The sequence below is a fragment of the Macrosteles quadrilineatus genome, unplaced genomic scaffold (assembly GCF_028750875.1).
Source record: "Macrosteles quadrilineatus isolate MER2022 unplaced genomic scaffold, UCM_ALF_1.0 Scaffold_9__3_contigs__length_116548681, whole genome shotgun sequence".
Taxonomy (NCBI): domain Eukaryota; kingdom Metazoa; phylum Arthropoda; class Insecta; order Hemiptera; family Cicadellidae; genus Macrosteles; species Macrosteles quadrilineatus.
The window spans coordinates 49,718,101-49,742,851 of record NW_026542602.1 but is presented as its reverse complement, the minus strand read 5'-3'; the positions used below and the strand labels follow the sequence as shown (position 1 = coordinate 49,742,851).

Here is a 24,751-nt window from a genome sequence, read left to right as displayed (position 1 = left end):
CAGGGTCCATCTTACAGACTATAGACAAGACACTTAACTTTGTAACCGCTTCACTGAAATAGCGCGTTAACCTAAGGCTCATGAGACAGGATCCACCATACAGACTATAGACACTTCACTGTGTTAGCGCGTTAACCTAACTAAGTCAGGATAAAGGTTCCATCATACAGACTATAAACACTCCATTGTAGTGCGTTAACCTAAGCTGCGTTTTCATAACGTAGTAAGACTTAAATTACTTCTTTCAAACCCTAAGCTAACTTTAAAAAGTTATTCATACTAAATTAAAGTTCCCCAATACTGAGAGAGTTCTGCTCGTCGTAGAAATCTTAATACTTGTCATTGAAATGGCGACCATACAAAGTATGTATTTTATGCCAAGTATGAATGAAGATGAGTATAGGATGAGTGGCGCGATCTTGTAGTCTTGTTAGTGACTAAGGCCGACATATTCCTCAGACAAATAGATGCAAATGGAAGGTGGATTCCAAACCACACGCTTATTATTCACATCGTGTAAAGCTATTGGTTTTTGAAGGAATTTAAACTCAGATATCCAGAGCAGAAGCTACCCTTAGAACTAAGAACTGATATAAGTAACATCATTGACTACACTAGATAGGCTTAATCAGTGGATAGTCTAATCGGACCCCCTCTTTTCGGTATTTTGTTAGTTTAGGGCCTCAAAAAATAAAAATAAACGTTCTTATTGTTGAATTTTTAACTAGTATTGTCAGTGTGAAATAGGCGTTTTCCCTAACAGTTCAGGAGGAAAAATGTCTTCAAAAGTGTAGGAATTTACGATATAAAAATATTTTGTCTAAAATCGTTAGGAGATCCTAAACCAAGCAAACACCCCATTTTTCTTTACAAAATAGGATTATAGAAATCTCCATGCAATAGGTATCTCCCTATCTATTTGAACATTCCCAACCACATAAGTTTCACACTAGTCACTTTGCGCCAATTTTATCGAGTGCCGTTGTTCCACTGTTGTTTTCAGATAGGATCAACTTAAAGGGAACGAATTTCTCATTTGCCGGCGGTCGCGACAATTATCCAAGTTGCGCCACAGAGTTGGGAGAATGCGGCGAACAGGCGCCGTCCACCAGCACCAGCACCAGTCTCTTATATAACGGAGCATCGGGCATCCGCACTCACTGCTGACTGCTCCAGTTCAGAGAGGATACTCTGACTTCAATATATGTAATATGGGTAGTTGAGTAAATATATTTTCCCCCCTACGCGAGGCTTTAGCCTTAATTGTTTTCACATTGCTTCATGCTAGACCTAGGGGTTTGGGGAGCGAGCTGGTGTAGTGGTTAGAGCGCAGGACTTCGGTTCCAGAGGCCCCGGGTTCAAATCCCAATGGATTTTATCTATGGGATAATGCCGCACCCCTTAGGTCTAGCCTGAAGTAATGTGAAAAACAATTCCGGGCTCGTACCTAGCGTCCTAGGACAAAAAGACCTAGGGGTTTCCGCATTATTTAGATATAATCCATTGGCGATTTGGTGGGAATCGTGTTCGGTTCATTGTATACAAAAACAATAAAGGTAAAAAAATATCCGGGACATGAGGGACCAAATTTCCCCTACCATTAGACCTAGTCATTCCCCAAATATTAGGGTGTTTCTTGATAATCAGTAGGTACCCAACTACTCATATTTTATCATAATAAAAGATTCTCACAAAAGAAACATAATGTTTTTCAGTTGCAAAGATAAACAATGTCGTCTACTCCATTCTACACTCATCCTTCACTCAAACTCAGGTTAAAACACTCACAATATTTGTAGTACATTGAATATATTACAACATTTCCAGCCGTCAATGCACACTTGGTTATTATAGTCTGAACCCACCACTGTGCAATTGCAATCGTTTTTATAGCAATACATCTATCGTTGCTTTCTGAATAACCCTCTAACGTGAATTTATGTTGCGGTTTTATATGTTATGATCTCTGTTGGAGTGAGTGAGTAATAAAATTGTATTGAGTGTATGGGTGTGTTTATTCATTGGTATGATACGTGCTTTAAACTTATTGGCAATATAATTCAGCAAGATGACTTTGTTCATATGTTGCACGTCTAGGCTCAACCATAATATTGCAACAGTGACACGTCAATCCTTCTATTATTTTTAACCTTAGTGAAATTTAAAAGATGAAACAAGTCAGAGAGGATGCATTTCATAATAATTAAATTTGATAATCACCTTGATCATTTTCAATATAAATTCCATCAAGAAATGAATATCAGGTTGCACTTTAGTTTACGTCCTACATCCATTCGAATGAAAAATATCGAAATACCGTAATAGATTATTCGATATATCGATTATTTCATTCGATATATCAAGTTAGGTTAGTTAGGTTAACTTAACCTAACCAAAGTTAACCTAACTAACCTAACTTGATATATCGAATGAAGTAATCGATATATCGATCGGTATATTAATTCGAATGAGTGTAGGACGTAAACTAAAGCGCAGCCGAATATCATTATAGGGTCAATACATATTTAGTTTCACAAACAATACTTTCCATTCCCATGTGTACAACTTAGAAACACTTACAAAATATTCTGAAAAGCTAGGTAAAATACAGTAAGCCGATGTGGATGTATAGGCTTAATAGTTATGCTGAATGGTCAACAACCAATCACCCAGCATTCGCTGAATTATCGTAATTCTGACACAATAATGATATTCTAAGCCGATGTTTTTACACTACCGGACACATCACCTGGTGACCCTATAATCACATGTGTCCACACACGAAATTACAACCTTACCCGACGGATAATATCAATGATACGAAACAGTAACGAATCGAACCTACAATTTTCCTCAAGGCCGATTAGATTACACTAGATCACGACTGGATTAGATAGAAAGAAGAGAGAGTCTAAAATTGAACCCTGAGGTACTCCCGAGCGACCTTGTTGATAAGGCGATAAGCCGCACAATGATTGCGCACGAGCGAGGTCGCACGCGCCCGCACGCGTCTGCACGCACCCGCATGTGACGCAAGCTTGCGTATTTCGTAAACGGTAAAGTGCGTTAGGATAATCATCAGGTTTCTCACGCGGTTCGTCCTTGAGTCTTCCTTAATTCGATGTTTTGTGGAAATAGACGACCTTATTGAGGATTGCTAGGCTCTAAACATCTCCTATGTCTAGGTCTGGTAAAATGTTTACAACACAGGGTGCTCTGAGAATTATTGTCCCCAATTACTGAAGATATCCTACAATTAATATCACTCAAAAATTACAAGATGCACGTCATCACAGCAGCAGACATGTCAACCAAAGTAATTCTTCAGAGTCTTTAGGTCATTATTGATTGTGTTTAAAACAGAATTTCGTTTAAATCTTGACTACCAACAACCATTTCAACCTTAAAAGTAACCTTAAAATTGTTTTAGTGAACAATGGTTGATGAATGTTTGTGAACTAATGCTTAACCTTGTATAGATTTAATGCATCTTGGCCAAAATTTGGAATACTATCTTAATCAAGAGTCTTAATACCATACAGTCTTAATCAAGAGTACATATAACATACGGTATTATCAAGAGTCTAAATACCATACAGTCTTAATCTAGAGTCTAAATACTATACCGTCTTAATCAAGAGTCTAATATACTATACAGTCTTAATCAAGAGTCTAGATACCATGCAGTCTCAATCAAGAGTCTAGATACCATACAGTCTTAATCAAGAGTCTAGATACCATACAGTCTTAATCAAGAGTCTAAATAACATACAGTCTTAATCAAGAAAGCCACTCAAAAGAAAACATACATTACCTCCAATTCCTACAAAATCCTACTACAGTACTATATTCCTGTAATAAACTCCGCATTTTCTATACAGTTACTCAGTGTTTCCGTGAAATTCTTTATCACCCAACTTTTAACTGCAGACTGTGATTTAACTTAAGATCCCAGCAACACCCGAGGTTAAGAGTCATTTACACCAAAGGTTATCCTTACATCGTGCGAGGGCCCGGGATAGTTCCAAGGCCTGATCCCCCGGCGACGACATACTCCGTGGTTGTATGTTGGCCAACCTCCCCTAGGCATGCATCCGCACACAACGAGCTTCGTGGAATGCCAGGCCTTGATTGAACGCTGGAAATTACCTTCTCTCTATTCAATCGCAATCGACTATAAATTGAGGTCTTTCTTCCCATTTTAAATGTCCCTCTGAGAAGTTTTGCATGATTGAGGCTGTAAAGGTTCTCTAGGAGTTGAGCTCCGTATATGGAGATATATTGCTAGACTGCTAGAGGTGCTTTGAATAATAGATTTGTACCCTCGTCATCATAGGATTGATATATTTTGAAATGTTAAACGAGGACGAAGGTAATGAATTCATACAAGCATGGGAAATCATCAAGATTTTCGTATCAAAAATCAAGTGTCTCCGATTAAACAATTTGGTAGTATTTTCAACAAAAAAGCACATAAATGCATGAAATAGCATGTAGGCATGAAATAGCTTACAAATGCAGTTGCCGTGGATCTCTGCAACTTGCAGATTTGAATCCGTATCATACCGAACATTCCGACACACAATATTGTCATCGTACTGAGAGATTCTAGCTGACGTGGAGCGCACCTTAATGCAGCTTGGCAAGTGCTTTAACATCTACTGACATATCACTCAGTCAGTTGTCACTCACAAGTTCGAACACCAGCAGATGATAACACTCTGTCACTCGCTCTGCTATTGTCTGTGACTCCTCAACCTTGACTGTGACTGTGTCACTTGACAGGTGTCACACTACACTTGTCTTATCACTCAAGGTCTCTCTGTCAGTTGTCACTCACAATATCAACCATCAGCAGATGATAACACTATGTCCCTCGCTCTGCTGCTGTCTGAGACTCCTCAACCTTGACTGTGACTGTGTCACTTGACAGGTGTCACACTACACTTAACTTATCACTCAAGGTCTCTCTGTCAGTTGTCACTCACAATATCAACCATCAGATGATAACACTCTGTCCCTCGCTCTGCTGCTGTATGTGACTCCTGCTGATAGTTGACATTATAAATGACAACATTGATATCTTGAATTATAAATTTAACACTACGTCATATGGCAATTGAACTTTCTTCGTACAAGAGTATTTGTATGATGTGAATTTTCTTGATTTAATTTGGAGCTCTCATCCCTTACAGTAAAACAAACTCTTTCAAACATGTCTTTCATGTCTCGGTTTGCATGGTGTATTCTTAGACGAATAATGACTTTCCAATCGACTGCTGGTCCATGATATGTCTGAATGATCAGATCACTATAGTATGTTAACTACAGGATGACCCCACAGTAGCCACTTTCTCTACGGCATCGCATCACTTTCACTGTCAAACCACATATAGTCTGGTCACGGTGGGATGGTCTCCTAAATAGTAGTCTATGTAGTGTGGTACTTGTAATAATAGCCTTCCTAAATACTATTGCTTTGGGTGGCCCTGTAAGTAGTAGTACAATTATGATTGTGGCTATTGCCTCACTAAAAATACGACCCTCATATAGGTATTACTCACTCTCGATAACTAAAACTTGTAGGAAATTTATGCAACACGTCATTGGGGTCAAATAATCCAAGTTAAGTTATCGAAAAAACAGTTGTCAAATACTTTGCAAACACAAAACATGTGTTGATACTATAATTTGACTCATTACATGATGAAAAGAAATGTGAGATTTGTGAGACAGTGCTAAAATGAGATCCTCAAAGCATGAGATGAGAATCAGTGGAGTTTACATGGGGAACGGAGCATGATATGTATGAGAACTTGCAAAATGATGTCTATGACCACATTGTATTTAATTTTATAGTTGGTTTGGGTTGTTCGTTCAAGAATTTATGATTGCCTAGTGTATTGCCTAGTTAGGCCGATGCATTTGACCTGCGTATTTTTTAATAGAAAATATGATAAATTTTGGGGAAATTATGAAAATGAATATCCAACGTAACCTGACAAAACATTAATTTAAAACAGTTGAAGCATTTTATACATTTTGACCGACAATATAGGCCTACGTTTAGTAATAGTTATGCTTGACATGGTGGATGATGGTGGAAGAGGACTACCACTAACATTTACTCTATGCATTACAAATTAGGGTATTAGGTTGAGTTAGGCCAGGTTATGTTAAGTTGTTTCAAAACAAGCAATATAATTCTACGTTACATTATGTTAGGTAAGGATAGGTTAGGTTAGGTTAAGTTGTGTTGGATTAAGTTGGGGGTTGTTAGTTTGGACTAAGTTATGTTAGGCCATGTTAGGTTAGGTTAATGTTAACTGTTTGAATTTGTTAGGTTAGGTAAAATCACTCATTCATTTGCATAGCACAAATTTTAAGACTGACGGTCCAATTTGTATACCCTGATACGCCGTCGGCAAGCCTAGAAAATAGGTCCGCCACCTGTTCGAAACTGTGAGATCGATTACAAAACGTGTGAAGCCGTCAGTTTCCCAGCTGTTAGCAGACGATGGTCGGTGACACAACACTCGGGCTGTCATTACATTACCTCAGGTCAATAATTGCCTAGTCCACGTTATCGCTACAGCGTTCTTCCATTACTCTCGCCTGCTTAAGTTTCTAAACCGCCTTCTGGCTTGTTGATTGTTTTAAAACCTCGAATCACTTAGTTTTTGGAAAGTGGCGCGATTAATCTGTAGCAATGTAGATGTGTTTATGATGAAACGTGGATCCGGGATGGTTGTTTTTGTTTTCATGATCTATTAGGTTAGGTTAGGTCAGTTATTCATATTGTTAATTTTATTCGGATAACTAATATGTGTGAGTATTCGTTGGCACGATAACATTCTTGGGGTGTAGTTTAAAAGTTTAAGTTTTTTTTTAGAAATTTTTAGTTTTTCTGATAGAAGACACATGTACCTCAAATACTTTTTCGCATGACTGAAGAGATTATCCAAAACATTTTTTTATATGTTTATTGCAGTGCTAATGGAAGTGCATACACTAAATTGGATTGCATATAATTTTAAATACATATATAAATATTATATTCTAAGAAAACAGTAGGTCCTATATATTTGCCATATGAAAGGTAAATCACAGTTCATTATCTACCATGTAGTAAAATTAATTAATAACCTTATAAGATCTTTTATTATCTTTCACTGTTTTATTAAAATTGTTTCTGTGTGCTCTTTTATGTTCCTGATAACAGCAAACCTAAGTACTCGTTGGGCAAACGTTAATGCTCGTTCTCCACCTCACTTATAGCATTGATTATGTATAAATGTGCATGAGTTTTCCACTACTTTATTTACAGTGAAAAACATATTATCGGTTGACGATTTATCGAATAGTTTTATCGGCTTTTAAATTAGCAAGCTACAACTGAAGGGATTTTAGGTTAACGTATGATTTAAATGAAATAATCGTTTCTGAACTGTGAAACAGCTTGCGCACGAAGAAAACATTTGTCGTACAAATTCTTCCTATCGTAACGTAGTAACGTTCCTTTCATGTTCATATTCGATAGTTCACCATCGACGGCATGATCGATATTCGTTACTCATTGTTACGCCGTGTCGCAGTGCCTACGTACCCAAACATTCCAGATTAATTTTCTCGTTACACAATTAATTATTGGCGCGCGTAAACAAGTTTCAAGCGCCACAACGAGGTTATGTTTGGACTAAAAACCCAGTAACAAACCGGTTTGTGAGAGGCGCGAAATTGGCGCCCGCGGCAAGGAAAGTCATCGCCCCCACTGCGATATATCGACCGTGAGATTCTATAAGTCGCAATATCGATGGTTCTTAGCCATATCACACTATGCGATTAGTAGTCGGTTAAAATCGAAATAATCGATAACGTTGTGCAGTTGTCATATAGCATTTATTTTTGGTTATTGTTGTATAACGCATCCCGCTCGATAGCAAACGCATGTTTCGATAACTCGCAATATCAATCGATATATAACTTTTCATTACACTGTGCGATATGTTTACGGTCGACGATTGAGGCAATCGATTGCAGTAGTAATTTTGAATCGTATGTACTGAACTTAAAAAATATTTAATGTACCAAGAGTATATTTAATATCAACTTTTTAGATTTTACACATCCTTGTATGCCTTGTTCATATTTACAGAAGTGGCTGTTTCGACTTATTGATAGCAATGTTTGACATACAGTATAGGGAAAGTTATATAGACTAATGTAAAAGATATGCTGTAGTGAGCTACGGTAAAGTTAACATTTTATACTATGGATATGTTGTGTTTTTGGTTCAGTATCGTTATTTAAATTATTTAATAATAATTTATCTTCGGTCTTCATGTAATTCGATGAAGACTGGTGTCAATAGCAAATAAAATGTGCGTTACAGTTAGCAGCTCGAATGAAAAAATACACCTTTTTCAATGTCCCACCATTGAATATATACCCTATAGGGTATATATTCAATGGTCCCACCTACATGCTAGGACGCCTTGGAGGTCGGTCACCCTCTCATCTAGAGGGTATGGTAAGATTTCAGTTGACTCAGTTGGTTGACCAGACCATGCCTGAACTGATACAGAAACATAACCTTGCATGCACCATGTGGGTGTATATTTGCATGTGCATTTTGTGGCTGGTGCGCCCTCCTTGACTGACCTCTACGCCAACGTTGTAATTTATCTAAGAGCAATTAACCACAGCAATGTTTACATTCACCCGGACACTGGTAGGCGGTAATCACATACAGAGAGTGGAGAGTGTGGGCAGCGTCAAGCACAGAAATAGCCGCATATCGCAACAGGAGAGTTGCACAGCATGTAGTTAGCCGCGAGGAGGAAACAATAAAACAGCAGTGACATTGCGCCCTTCACTTCCGCGGGTGGAACAGACCTCGAGCACAAGGCAGAATTTTGCGAGCGTAGGGCAACTGGCAGCACCATGTGACTGTGAGCACATGCAGCTGACAGCACCTCGAGCACAAGGCAGAATTTTGTGTGCAGTGCAACTGGCAGCACCACGTGAAAACAACGCAACTGGCAGTAGCTCATGAGCACAGTGCAACTAGCAGCATCTCATAAGCACAGTGCAACTGGCAGCATCAACCAAGCACACTGGAACTGGTAGCATCACGAGAACACAGTGCAACTGGCAGTATCTCACGAGCACAGTGCAGCTGACAGTATCTCACGAGCACAGTGCAGCTGACAGTATCTCACGAGCACAGTGCAGCTGACAGTATCTCATGAGCACAGTGCAACTGGCAGTATCACGAAAACACAGTAAAACTGACAGCATCTCGCGAGCACATTGAAACTGGTAGCATTTCGTGAGCACATTGAAACTGGTAGCACGACACATTTTCAGCATCAACAGCACATAGATTTTGGGGAACATCTATCTTTATTAGTAAAAGAATTTATTGGATTTTTGTGTGCAGAAAATCTACCCCTAAAATGTTTATTTTTATAACCATATTGTGTATCAATTTAAAGCTATTAATCTCTAGATGTGCCTTTTGTGGGTTTGGATAATATCCCGTGAAAACCCTTCGTCCTATAGGTTTTTAAAATTGCATAGTTTGTGCTGAATTCTGTTGATCTGAACTTTTTCAAGTTTACATTAGTTTACATCAAAACAGTTATCCATAGTACAGTTTTGTTTACATCCATACGAAAATGGGGTTATCTGTAGTTGGTGATGTTTCAGTGAACTCAAGTAAAATTTTATAATGCTATTTGTATATAACGTAAAGAAGAAAATTACTTACGTTAGATTTTGTGTTTCATTGTAGTTTCATTAGCATTTGTAATTTGTCTAAGATACTAAAAAGAAATCGCACACCCAATGAAAATTATATGGCTCACAATGCAAATAATAGGGATTAGAATAATATGATGAGAATTAATTGTTTTCACCCTTATCAACTATACAGGGTGAATAAAAAGTCAAGACCCCCCCATCTAATATTTTTCCAAGTAAATATACAGAGATATCCTTTTGGGGGTCGTGCAATCTTAGCAGGAAGTTTCTTTTTATGATTTTGAAATTTTTGAGTGTCCCCCCAAAAAGGGGGATTTGGGGGGTAACTCAAATATTTTAAATGTAAACCCCCTTCAAGTGACACCTCATTTTAAAGTGTTTACAAAAACTTAAAGAATGGTGAAAACTAGAGGTCGCTATCTCTTCTCTGTCCAAAATGGTAGCCCGTCAAATGTTGTGGAAAATCAAGGGTAAAATTGGTTCGTAATTGTAATATTGGCTACCATTTTGGATAGCGAAGAGATAGCGAACTCTGGTTTTCACCATTCATTAAGTTTTTGTAAACACTTCAAAATGAGGTGTCACTTGATGGGGTTTTACACTGAAAAGATTTTAGTTGCCCCCCCCATCCCCCTTTTGGGGGGACACTCAAAAATGTTAAACGTAAACCCCCATTTAGTGACACCTCATTTTGAAGTGTTTACAAAAACTTACAGAATGGTGAAAACCAGAGTTCGCTATCTCTTCTCTATCCAAAATGGTAGCCAATATTACAATTACGAACCAATTTTACCCTTGATTTTCCACAACATTTGACGGGCTACCATTTTGGACAGAGAAGAGATAGCGACCTCTAGTTTTCACCATTCTATAAGTTTTTGTAAACACTTTAAAATAAGGTGTTACTTGAAGGGGGTTTACATTTAAAATATTTGAGTTACCCCCCAAATCCCCCCTTTTGGGGGGACACTCAAAAATTTCAAAATCATAAAAAGAAACTTCCTGCTAAGATTGCACGACCCCCAAAAGGATATCTCTGTATATTTACTTGGAAAAATATTAGATGGGGGGGCTTGACTTTTTATTCACCCTGTATATCAAATATATCACGGGTTTCGAACTCACAAAGTGACGCAGGCTGCTAGTACAGTGAATATGTAAAATCCAAACCAAAAATGCAATTACTTTAACCGCAAATAACTTATGAGAAATGTGTCCCACATTGTCTTTGTAATCCCGATGACTCACCCAGTTGTGGTTAGTCCCACTGTTAACGTCAGCGACGCTCGTGGGCCAGAGATATTTACAACGCATGCGCCCCTGCAGTGTTGCCAATCGTAAAACCAGGCAATGGTAGTTGCAAATCTTTGAAAATATGAATAGAACATGCCAACATTGTTTCAACAATCAAGACTGGTAGAATACGCTAAAACAGTTGACCACACGTTATACTATCAAAAATTAAAATCCGAATTAGCGTTGAATGTGCATGGTTATAGCATAGATAAAACATACTCCCTTGGTAGATTTCTCATCCTAATGGAACAGCTGGAGAAAATTTTATTGTTAGTTCTGTACGGTTTATGTAGAGGTCGTGTTTTGTTTACAATTTGTTTCCCGTTAAATACAGTCATTTAAAACCTCGTTTAACCAAATAATACGATCTAATCATAAACAATAAATTGTCCCCTAGTTATTTAACCAAACAGTAAAGCACAAATCAAGAAATTAGCCCTAAAATAATAGAAACAAAATTTCGTCGACACTAGCGCCCAGTGTGGCGTACATGAACTAGACATGAAAAACGAGCTTCAAAATTTACAATGGGATGAGAAGTCTACTTGTGTTGGTTAGTCTATGGTTATAGTTTAAAGGTTAGCGATTCGGGTGGATACTTGGAATATGTATATAGAGGAGTTTACTAATTTTTCCTACTCAGTTTTGCGTTGTAAACAAAAAGATTTGTGGTAATAGTTCCAATCGGGACATGAAAGGAGAAAACTTTGAAAACATCAGTATGATGATTTTCGTACATATTATGATTGTGCATCTGTGCTCTATGGTGCAGTAGTAGTTGGTCTTGCAGCCGCTTGGCAGCGTTGCAAACTGCAACTCCCCCCCTTGTACCCCCCCCCACAACCATCCACAACAATGTGGTGAAGGGAAGGACGGGGCCGTGAAGATCGACATTGGAACATTCTTTATTTGCAGCCGTGGCTGTACGTTTCAATTTATTAGATTTGAAAGGAGATAGGTGAAGTCTGTTATTGAGGGACAGATATTGAATTGTGTTAAAACATTGTTTATGAAGAGTAAGAAAACATACTGAACTCCATAGTTTTGGTCGTTTCACACAGAGAGTTAGGTGTTCTTAGACATTTTTCAACGTTAAATATTCATAAGGTCATTTTAATGTTACACTTTTTGAACGGCAGATTTTAAATCCTGATTTCGCTCATTCAAGGTGCGTCTTTCTGCACAATCGTACAAAATGTTGAAATATCACGCAGTAAATTGTACCCACGCTGGTTTGTAAAACCAATCCTTTGACCTCATTATGTCAAAACAATCTAATTTTCATGCTAATAACAAAACTGATTTGTGAACAGAAGCCATCTGCTATCAGGACATAGTGCCAGCGTACAAAGATTTTCTCGAGTGCAGGACCGAGTGCCAGTTGCCTAAAAACATCATCAGCCTCATCAGGCTCATCAGGGTCATTTTACAGCCTGAGACTTGGCGGTGCGAGTGCCAGCCAGGTATCAGTGACCGGTGCCACGATGCGGCGGGTACGGGGGTGAAAAGGCCGACCAGGGGGGGGAGGATGAGCAAAACTTCTATTAGGGATAACATGAATCTGTTATAACCTCACCTAACCCAACCAAACTTGCTGATTATGTAAAAATTGATTGAATCGACTAATCGAATCGATATTTTCAATCGATAATAGGGTAGCCTAGTTATGAAAGTGTACCCGGTCTCCGTTACATCCTGCTCATTACACCTTCTTCCACTAATACCCCTCCTCTGAATCACTCTTACGCTGGGGAGTCAAACGGCACTCGGGCCTACCTGACGGTTTTGACAGTGTATGACCACGGAAAAAATAGGACGGCACTCGCTCCCCCATGTTTCTCAATCAATGATATAATCACCAGACCAGTGAAACTGTCCACGACAATCACTGAAACGTTCCACACAATCAGATATCGCAGACAGAAGCACACAATGCTACAGCCTTCGCGGTTTCATAAGTTCAAATCAAATAACTAATCGACGTTTCGCCACTGTTGCGCTGGGCTTCTTCAGCGGCTGGAGACTATTTTGGGCGGACTCGCCGTTTCATCACAAGGTTGAGCTTCTCGGCCTTATGTAACCGGTCGAACCCGAAACGGGCGCGAGGAATCCGGTGAACATGTCTGAATCGATTTTGGAACTGGAATAGAGTCGTCTCTTGTTTATCTTCGAGGAAATTATTGAGTTTGTACATAAAAGTGCATTAAAAATGTGTCTGTGTTTTGAATTGCGTTTTACCACTCTTTTTGGGTGAATATTTTTTTTTTCGTGGGGGATAGATAAACTGTTGTGGTTTGCTTGTTTGGGGAAATACTTTGATCAAATTTAGCAAATTCTTCTATGTCACACTAACCTTTTGACACTTCAATTCACTTAATAACCTCCCCTGTTGCTGCAACCCTTAGTACTCATTACAATTATTTTAATTTATATGGAAAATTAATATGACGATTTTAGGTAAAAACCCAACCATGTAAATGGGGAATTCACTTAGTTTTTAGGTTTGCTGCGTCGGGAGTGTTAGCGAATATCTCTGTTGGGCTGTTGGGAAGAAGATATTTTTTTCTTAGAAGGCGTTAATTTACATTTGCTATAAATAAATAAAAACGTCATCTATGACAACGTAAAAGTGTACCACTTTATCATTGAGATTCCATCCATTTCACTGAAGAGTTTTTGAATTTCGTCAAAACACAAATGAAACAGTTTTTCCAATCACGAGCCTTCCAATCATATTTGATGACTGAAGAACGAACGGGGTTGGTTAAAGACAATGCTGTAATCAAGTCGAAAGTGAAATCATCGGCGACCTCAGTTATTTCACACTTTCTTTCTAATTGGTGTTGAACTCTTTGCGCGCCTACGGTACATTCCAGCAACACCAATCACGGAGGCTAAACAACCTCATTGCGCAACTAAGAGGCTTGCGACGAAAAGCTAAGCTTTTGCTTCACTCTTCCATTAATTAGTTTGTTAGCTCTAACAGTCAATTGATGTTGAAGAAAATGTTCATGTTCAACTGCATACAAGATGTTTTTTTACTCAACCCAAATTATAAGAACCAATAGACACTGTTTGAGGACAAAATAAGCTCATAAGTTGGTAGCACTGAATCCTTTAATTCATTGTTGATCAGCTGATGTGTATGGTTGCATATATATATATAAAGCTCAAATTCCCAACAAGACTAAACCTTGTAGACAACAATGCAACAATGCATATCAGCTGATCAGCAAAAAAAAACAAAAAAAACGGAGATACCAAAAATAATGAGGATTTGTTTTCCTTAAACAGTATCTTACGGTACTTGTAATTCGGGATGCGTTAAAAAACACCTTCCATAGTAAATACATACGATCTAGTATTCATAAACTGTTTTTCTATGGTATTATAAAGTAAAGTAAAGTACCAAGTGCAATGTAAGGCCCAAGTTAATTTACCCTCAAAGAAGGGATAAACCTTTGGTTACAATCAACGCCATCTTAGCTTACCTTAACTAAACATCAATAAAAATGGCGAACATAAATGATGCCTTCTGATCAAAACATGTGTTTGGAAAATTTCACAATAGGAACGCAGTATCGAAAGTTAATTATTGTATTTGGGATATGATTGTATTAGTCAGAACATTTTTTTTACATTAATGAAGATGTTGAGTTATTTTTCAATAGTTTTTTTTAGCTGTCAAAATGGCTAAAAACAATGTGTATAAAGATATCAATAACTAATAGACCAATAGTTCTAATGTGCTATTGTTGATTGAGAGCTAATGGGCCTAATGTCATTAAACTACGTTTAAGATAAAGCAAAAGAGACTTACAGCTTTCTCACAAAAATATCGCAATACAGTAAAATATGCTTAAATTATCCAGTTACTGCACCGTATGTCCGATGTCGATAGTAATACAGCTTAACAAAGTGTATTTTGTCATTACGTATTAAATCCCTAGAAATCAGAAGGTTGGAAAGTTTGTCAAGTTGTCCGGCGGCGCAAGTAGAGAGCGCGCAATCGCAGTCGCTGCATACAGAACGGAATTGCGCAATACACGTGCACCTTGCATTTCTGCAATTTGTTGTCCGAATTGCGCATTGGTTTACCTTAATAGCTGTCCAACAAGTAAGGTTTTTACTGTTTCTCTGTTGCGGGGTTTTAGATAGGCTACATATTTTCAGACAAAATATTTCACCACTTTGACGAATGAGGACTTGATAATAGAATCAAATTAGTGAGTTAAAAAGAAAATAGTGAGTGACTTGACAGGTCGCTTGATTTTTTCTTCGTTTGTTTACACGAGTTTGTTTTCGTCAACAATGTAATTAGAGTGGGCTTGGCTAAAGTATAAAGTTAGGTTAAGTTAGGTTAGGTTAGGTTAAGTTAGGTTAGGTTAAGATAGGTTAGGTTAAGTTAGGTTAGGTTAGGTACGGATATCTAGTGTCATAAACATCGTTGATATTTCAACGACAAATGCCTATTCGACCGGTTCACGCTTATACACTTCTCTGTGAATACGTACATTCAAATACACTCTTTAATTGAGTATTTTTAATGCACTTAGTCAATGGTTTGTAATAAACGTTTTTTTTTTTTTTAATTTGTTCAATAATTCAAAAACCTCTGCTAATTTTTATCAAGTAAAGGTTACATGAGCAAGGCAATGGTTAGTGATAAGATAGAACCGGACCTGTAGTCTGTGTAGAACGTGTAGAACCAGCAAATATATTAGAAGAAGGTGCTACCACCACTCACACTCAGCTATCCTGTCCGGTAGTATAATGGATTTGACTATCAATACAACAGTATCCAATAGTCAATGATAATGGCTTGACTCATTAATATAACTTCAAATTGTTTGGAACAACTTAAGCTAACCCAATCCAACCTAATTTAATATTAACCAACCCAACCCAACGTAACATAAGCTAAAAAAACCTAACCTAACTTAACGTGACGTTACCTAACCTAATCCAACCCAAACTAACCCGATCCGACCCAACCTAACCTAACCTAGGTGCAATATTTTTGGTAGAATAAATCAATTGTTAATAAATATTTTAACTCAAACACACACTAAACTTGATGCAGCATGCATGTTTTGATGTTTAAAGTATATTGAATTATATTTCAGCTAACACCAAAAGCCGTGACCTATTTGTTTTCTACAGTAAAATTTGTGACGTGTAACCGTTGTTGAATTTTCCTTCAACTGGAGTTTCCTACTTACTCTAAAAACAATACCAAATGTAATGTATGTTATAAGAATTTTATATTTTTTGTAAATTCTTCGATTGGAAAGAGGAAGAGATGATGAAGTACATTCATCCCTTTTGAAACATCTTGGTTAAATTCTTAGAACTTGAGTCACTAAATTTCATAACATCGCTCGTAGGAGTTGGCCTTCCCTCTGTGATCATTGCCATAGCAACAGCTTAGCAATCTGGGAGTGCCCCTGAAATGCCTGAACGCTAGGTAAAATCAATTTAAATAGGTGCACTCCCACATTTAAGGGTACTGACGCTACGTATACAATATTTTTGATAACTTTATCAATTGCTCTGGAGACTCCTACACCCGGAGACTCCACCTAGGTGTGTATTTTAACCCAAATATTAGTTTAGAGTGAAGCGAGATTATCTACATTACGTAGCTTTGTTTCTGACTAAGATCAGCTGTTTCATCAGTCAGGATCATTTATTCAAAGCAATGTTAAGGGACAGATGGTTCCAGTTTTGAACGTTCAAAAAGCTACTAACTTTTCCTCAGGTTTGAGCCGGTGAACTTTTGATTAGCAGGCGAGCACCTATACATTATCCAGATAACAAAACCCAATCGAACCTCAACCGGAAGTCTCGCCTACGATTTAATTATTTTCTCAAATCCCTTAAACCACATGACGTAATCATAGGTAGCGGCTCTACGACGCGGAAAACATTGTCTGCAGGGGCGTCCACCTCGACCCAGTTCCGATCAGGAAGTTTCCTGGGCTCGCGGCAAGGACGTTGGTGTGTGTGTGTGTGAGTGATAGTAGATCAGTGTGTGTGCTAACCCTTGTCATGCTGGTTTACGAACAAGTCTTCATGGAACCGCTGATTAACTTCAACAACTTTGTTTTGGTCGTATCAAAATATTCGTCTGCTGGTCTTGTGGTCTTGACCTGCATAACAGCGTGTTCGGGTTTCAGAAGTGTATGCAGTAGTGACTGTTGGAATTGTTTAGCGTAAGTGGAGGCGAAAACCTTTGGATTATAGATTCACTACTACATTCATAGTCAATGCTACTACGAAGTATCGGTAGAACTGGCTGAGTGGCTGAAAGGTTTGAGTGCTCACTCCCCTAGCAATTAAAAGGTTACCAGATCAATCCTGAGAAAAGACAGTAGCTTTTGATGGTTCGAAACTGGACCCAGCTGTCCTTGAGCGGCTTTTAATAAATTCTGGCTTATGAAACAGCTGGTCTTCGTCAGTAACAAAGCTACACAAGGCATCTCATAACGTCATTCTACACTCATCCTTCACTCATATTTGGGTTGGAATACGCACCTAGGTGGCGTATCAATGGTATACAACGTGTAGGGCTTTGGAGTATATGCCATTTCGATCATATGTTTATCATTTAAAAATCCTTCAGGATCTGCCCTTAACTAAACATAAAAGTTCCTAAGTTATTTTAATGTATCGGTTACTTTACATATTTATAGTATTTACATAATTAATTATTGATTATAATGGTTTAAAATGGGACCCAACTGCCTCTAATAATTGGACTTAAATTGTCTTAGCTTTAAAAACAATTTGAAAAAAATCTTCATTCTCATTTATTTAACTTTCATTTTTCACCCATCTTTGAATTAAAATACAAACTCTGGTCGGTGTTGTATTGATGTAAAAATCGTTTACAATTCAGGGGTCCTATAAAACTCTGCAAGGAAAAATCAAATATCTGCTCGTCATGTGACTTTATTGTATCCTTATCAGTGATCCATAATTAGCACGCAGAATTTAAGAATAATCAGCTTTTAAACGTACTGTATAAAAATCGTGACCAACATGTCACGGTCTATCCAAGTGTCGCTCTATGACCAACATCGCAAACTCTATCTTACTACTTATTACAACAAATATATATGGTTTTGACGTGTCAACAGTGCGTGGGCCTACCTGTAGCCACAACACATCAAGTATTTAGTGATAAATCTATGTATACGTGTGTGTATATTTGGTTTCGACCACCTCAATAAAGGCGAATATGGTTATTCCTGACAAGAATCTGACGCGTTCATAGCATAGAACTACAAGTTTATAGTTCTATGGTTCATAGTCGCAGAAACGATCGCCATCCACCATTGGAGTGACTGAATAACCTAGTAGAATCAAGGTAAAAAAATCTGTTAAACTTTAAACTGGTTCAAGACTACACAAAAAGTCACAAAGTCAGTGAACACAGAGAACTTGTTACTGTATATGTATTTTTTATCAAAATGTAAGACGTTCAAATACAACTTTGAAACCATAAAGGATGGCTTTTCAACCAGAATCCTTTATTAAAACACAGTGGGGTATCCGTGGGGGGTTAGGAGTTTGAATCCCCCCTACTTGACTTTAAAACGCGATTTTAACGATATTTTTTACAGTAAAAAATTGGTTTTATGTCTCTAAGTAGTAAAACGCATGTTTACAGGTCTAATTTTCACAAATTTTCTCCGGACCCACCCCTTTCCCTTGGGGTGTTCTACACCCCCCAAACCCCCCAGAGTAACCCCCCTTAGGGTCATCCTAGTTAAGCCTATTCAACATGCTGTTAAATATACACGTTTTCTTCGTTAACTACAAACGTGGAAAACCTAAGATATAATTTCCAGTCAAGCAAATAACAAACATTAAGCCCTTATCTCTGGATCTCTGCACTACTGACCTGCACCACTGGCTACTCCGAGTGACCTTGCTACCCCAGAGGGCCAGAGACGGTAGGAAGCCAGGAAGCAGGTCGGGGCCGCTAGGAAGTAGTCGGAAGGTCGCCCTTGGGGACTCCTCAGTGCTTTGTAGACTCAGTGTTAGACTCAGTAACCGTCTGACGAACCAACCGCGTGTGTGTGTTTCGTGTTCAGTGTTCAGTGGTTTGGATATATATACTGTAACTGCTCGGTGAGTTAGATTTAATAAGATTTTTTCAATTCATTTTGTTAAGTTTGGATACATTTTTAAATATTTTTTTTTATTTTTAAATTGGTTTTGGTTTATGTTTGATTGTTTTGAAGGGTTGCAGTGCAACATGACTTTAAATTTATATATATATATTTTTTTTCTTGTGTCCCATCTTCACTTCCTAGGACGCAAGGTTCTAAATTGGAACTGTTTTACACTTTACATCAGGCTAGTCATAGAGCGCGCATTGTCGCGGCATTGTCACATAGATAAAATCCAATGGTGATTGGTGGGATTTGAACCCGGGACCTCAGGCACAGTATACCCAAGCTGTGCCACTAGACCAGCTGATATTAATCTGTGTATATTATAATGATATTTTATTTGTAAGAAGGTTTGAAGATTATTCACCTCCACGTTGGTCGAAGTTCTCCTATAGTTGCTGTAGTTGCACCAATAACTATGAATTCATAAACCATTCTGTTAAGATAATTCATAGATTTATGTGGAACATATTGGAGATCCCCCATATTTAAGTATTCCATGTAGCCTACTCAATTTATGGTAAACGCTATTGTGTAGAGCGGCAAGTGAAGAATTTGCCACGATATAAGTGGTCCTAAGCCGATTCTGCTCTTATTCACAGATTCTTATATAACCACACGAATTTCAATTTAAGTATTCACTGATTATATAACGTCGATAGTATTGTACATTTTGTTTTATTTATATGACATCAAATTTTAACATTCAATTAAAAAAACGCACATAGTTATCAAATCGTATACATTATTTTAGGATGTTTACATTTTAACCCCTCGTTGGATTTAAGTCTAAAACAATTACCTTCTTGTAAAAAAGACTTCTTGTAACTAAGTTAACGTTTTCATCGCCCATGACGATTGGAATCTTTCCAATAAAAGCATATATTTGTTTTAGAAATGATGATGGAAGATTATAATGGACGTTTGATTGTTGGTAAATGTTGTGAAGCAACTGTATATTATGCGACTAGGTTATTATTATTTCTATTACGCTATCTAAGTGGTTTATGTGTTTTTATTATTATTGTTGCGGTTACAAAACCACCAAAATACCCTCCCTGCCACCCTTGCTTTCACTAAGTAACCTTGGGGGTGTTTATTTGTCTGATCGTCAAGAGAAAACAGTCCAGACACTTTCCTGTTGTTATTGGAAATTTAGAAAATGTTCACCAAAAATTACAATATTCACCTTTTCAAATATTTTGTTATCGTTTTAGTGATGATTTTGTAGAAAACTGTACACTTCTGAAATTATTTAAATAGTTTAATGCAAAAGGGACAAAACATCTGCAATAGAGGGTCTAAAACGGAATCGTCTGTAAACCGAAATAACAAACTTTATGTAGTAGTGTTGAAGACGTTTTTTTAATTGTTGACGTTATGAGAGAGCTAGCTCGTCTAGTAGTAGACTGCGGGACTTTGTTCCATGAAGTGACGGGTTCAAATCCCACCAATGACCAATGGGTTTGATCTAAGTGATGATGTCATAACCCCTAGGTCTAGCATGAAGTAATGTGAAAAACAATAGAGCCTAGCATCCTAGGTAAACCAATATTGTTGGAATTATAGTGCAAGATTCTTCTTAAACACTTTATTTTGAAAATGATCGGATTTTAATGCAAAACCATAAAATGTAAGCTCAAAGTTGAATCAACAAGCCAAGCGAAAAGTGCACAATTAACACAATTTACAGATGTTTGTTGTTTTCTTCACACAGAAGAGTTTTGAGTTTTTTAACAACATCACAAAAAAGGTACCCCATCATAATATCCGACTTTCAACGTTTTAACACATTTTAAAACTGTAAATGAAGTAGATTAACTAGGAACAGTAAATACATTTGAAACCACAATCTTTATTCAATCTAAAAAACGCGTACTTTATTTCAAATCAATTATTATAAATGGAAATGCAACAAACTTCACCACATTTCCAAATAAACTGGGCCGTTTAGCTAAATATGTCATCACACGTTTGAAAGTATACACATTGTCACTCATTGAGGTTTTCCCGAAGCGATTATGGTGGTGACTTACTTTGTCGTAACAGTTTTTGCATAGCCTCTTGAGGTTATCCTGATCCGCCTCACGAGGTTGGAGCGTCTTCACGTCGCGAGGTTCGAGGTTCGAGGTTCGAGGAGGAACCGAGGTGAAGGCCTCGTCACGGCCACGGCCTCGTACCTCTACTGCAGGTGGCACGTACACTTGGCAACTGTAAACTGTTTGTGGAACAACAGTAGAGTATAAAACGGTGATACCTATAAATACTTAGGGAAATCTAATGTGACAAACCTAGGGAATTACGAATAAATGTACAAATAATGGACTTTGAGCATGCCAAAATACGGGTTTTGTAAGGACATTGCTTGCGGTAAGTGTGTCATTCGCCCGCTAGACAATTTGTTAGTTATTAGCTACAACCTTTGACTATTGACTAAACATCTTATTCCCATGTTAAAGTTGTCACAAGTTTTAAATAAAAATCGTCGAAGTTTATGTGAGCCCTGACTGATTCGGCTGATGTAAATTACTAATTTCTGTCACATACACAATTTGTCAAACTAATCGAATGACTTGTGAGCTATAGCAAATTTTATGACTCATCATCTTGGTCGTCATAAAAAAGGTAGAAAATATAATTTTATACATCAGCTCTTTCTGTGACTGGCTCATATAACTGCTATTTTTCCATAAGATATTGGTGACACTGACCTACATAGATGGGTTGTCTACTTCAGTATCCAATAGGCAATGCTACAACCATACATAAACAAAATTGCACAACTACCAATGCTGTAAATAATACAGTGTAAAGGTTATAGAATTTTTTTTAATTTTGCCCATTAAATGTCATAGTTACTCCCACCGCTTACCCATGATAAGGGATGTAGACAAGCTAATGGGAGAAAGTATGTGTTAGATTGCTGATACAATTTATTATTGTGTTTTCTCGTTCCAAAATTAAACAAAAAACAGTTTCCCAAATAACGATGCGCTACAGAGAACGAAAAACAAATCAATTATTAGTCTTCAATTCATCCACCTAGGTGCGTATTTAAACCAAAATATGAGTGAAGGATGGGTTTTAGAATGGTGTGTGTAGCTTTGTTACTGACTAAGATCAGCTGTTTTAGTCTAAAGCCCAATCATGAACAGCTGGCATTCGAACCGTCAAAATGAAGCTACTGACTTCAGGATCGCCGGCGACCTTTTGATTGTTGAGCACTCCACTCAGATGCCCAGCAATCGCAACCATAAACATAACACAAAGAGTTCCCAAGGCCTCACGACGCCTCTCCCTTTATCTCACCATCTCACGAAGATATGTTTAGAGTTCGGTGTTTAGTGTTTAGCGCCCAAGGTCCGGCATGCCTCATTGTTTAGATCCAACTCCATGTAGCTCTGTAATTCCACGTGCCATGCAACACGAAATGCGTAAAGGTCTTGTTATAAATAACATTGTGGATGTTGCATCCTCTCACAAATCCATTGTAAGAGAGGAGGAGGTGATTTGTACTCTCGTGACCTCTTGTGACGATTATGATATCTCTTTTGTGATTATTCATCATATCGTAGACGAATCGAGTAGTTTTTTTCCGTTTTTTCCGTTAGAGATTTTCCGTTATTTTAAGCGGTGTTTGAGAAAACCACATAAGTTGCCATAACGTTTGGACTATACATACTAAATGTTATAAAGTTTTTCTGAAAACTTTATTTTTCAGATGAATTTTATGGGTTTTCTAGGAAAATTGCCATTAAAAATAGGAAATAAATATATTGTGACTGTATTTTAGAGAGAATGAACGGACATTGTAGTAGCCTTTACCTGCGAGAAATGACTTTAAGTACCTTTTCAAGCATCCCGGATCTGAGAGGGCTTGAATTGATGGGAAGGCCACTAAATTAAACTGCTGTGTTAAATCTACTTGTGTGAGTTTAAATTTGAATATACATTTTCCTGAGTCGTTTAAGTTGGTGGGGAGAATAAAAAACACGAATCTGATTTCATTTCCATAGAAAATATTTCCTCTCTTCCCAACTATTCCGATACACTTAAAACTAATCTCTTTGGCCCGATTCAGATTGTAATCTCACCACCTCACCACCATTTGGAATTCCTTTTAGTTGAAGTGGTGCAAGTCTGGCCACTCTACAATGCCATAGGAGGAGCCGATGTCCAGAGGAGGTACCATAATGGACCAGGATTGATATTAGTGAGTCAGTAACGCCCCCGAAGGTCGAATGTTGCAATTGGCAGAGTGAAATACATTTTATTGGGCCACTTCTGGGGGCGGCAGTGGCCTTACGTTTTTAAAAGCTACCTCCTATGGCCTCTCCAACTAACACCAGAACAATATCAATTCTAATTTTCCAATTGAAAATGGTGAGTAGGTAGCTCAGTCGATAGCGCCCTGTAGCGTCATAGGAGTAGATATACTACTCATTTAATTTATGGTAGCACCACCGACTTCACGATGATGTCGTGGGTTCGGATCCGGGTACATGCCACTTCTTTTTATCAGTACACTTCACAACCTTGCACCACAGACTATAGAGAGTATTCTCCATATTCACTATAGTCTCTATAGTCTATAGTCCTTTCATGCTGTGGATCACACCTTGCTTTGATGGATACATTCCATGCACTGGCCCGAGGACTAAAAGAATTCAAGGTTAAAAGAGGAATTTTCGCTTCTGAAAGAACAATGTCAAATATCTATGCTGTCTAGACAATTTTTCTATAATATATTTTCCGTATTCTATTCCATGGTCCATCATTTATTTTCCCACACAATGTAAAAAATCTTAAAATAAGAAATCAGCCAAAAAACGACTTTTAAGTAAACTTGTATAAATAAAGCTATGTAACATTCTTACTAAGGATATTCAGGGTATTTACCATTGATCCAGTCCCACTTACGGGTTTCTATGTTTTGGACAAAGAATAAATTCGGTAAATGATATTAACACATGATTATGTGCTCAAGGAAACTAGCATGGACCATAGAAAAAAGAATTAAATATAGACCGTCAGCTGTGCTGCGGTTACCCGCTTCTGGCGCACACCGCTGGGAGTGCCATGTAGTTACAGCGTACACACTACGTAACTACACGGCGCTCCCAGCGGTGTGTCCCAGAACCTATGGTAACAGTAATACGGCTGACAGTCTATATTTAATTCTGCTTGTCTATGCTTGGACTCAACTCACAAGTATTCTTATGACCTTTGTGCAAAATAACACAATCGATACTAACCATATTACAAACTTTTGTGAAATACCATGAAATACGAAAAGTTTACTTCGACCACTCACCTTTTGACCACAAGAGATGAAAGTTTCTAACAATACTTGCTAACTACGTCCACTGCTCTCAGGACAAACTCTCCGCTTGTATTGTTTGAAGTTCACACTATAATCTGAGGCTTACAGAGCTATGCTTACATTACCTGTTAACACGTGTAACTTTGTTACTAACTGTGGTATCGAGCAAACTAGAGCCAAGAGG

The 24,751-nt window shown here is 37.8% G+C and overlaps 1 protein-coding gene across 2 annotated transcripts in view; it reads left to right on the top strand.

Moving 5' to 3' along the window:
• The window catches only part of LOC129001937 (dual oxidase maturation factor 1), a 99,950-nt gene that overhangs the window by 4,688 nt on the left and 70,511 nt on the right, over nt 1–24,751 (top strand). The window contains exon 1 of one of the 2 annotated variants that reach the window (XM_054429379.1): nt 19,086–19,200. The exons of the other annotated variant lie outside the window; for it this stretch is intronic. The gene's annotated coding sequence lies outside the window, so the exon portion shown is untranslated. Of the gene's footprint in view, nt 1–19,085; nt 19,201–24,751 lie in introns of those variants that run through there. 2 annotated transcript variants of the gene reach the window in all.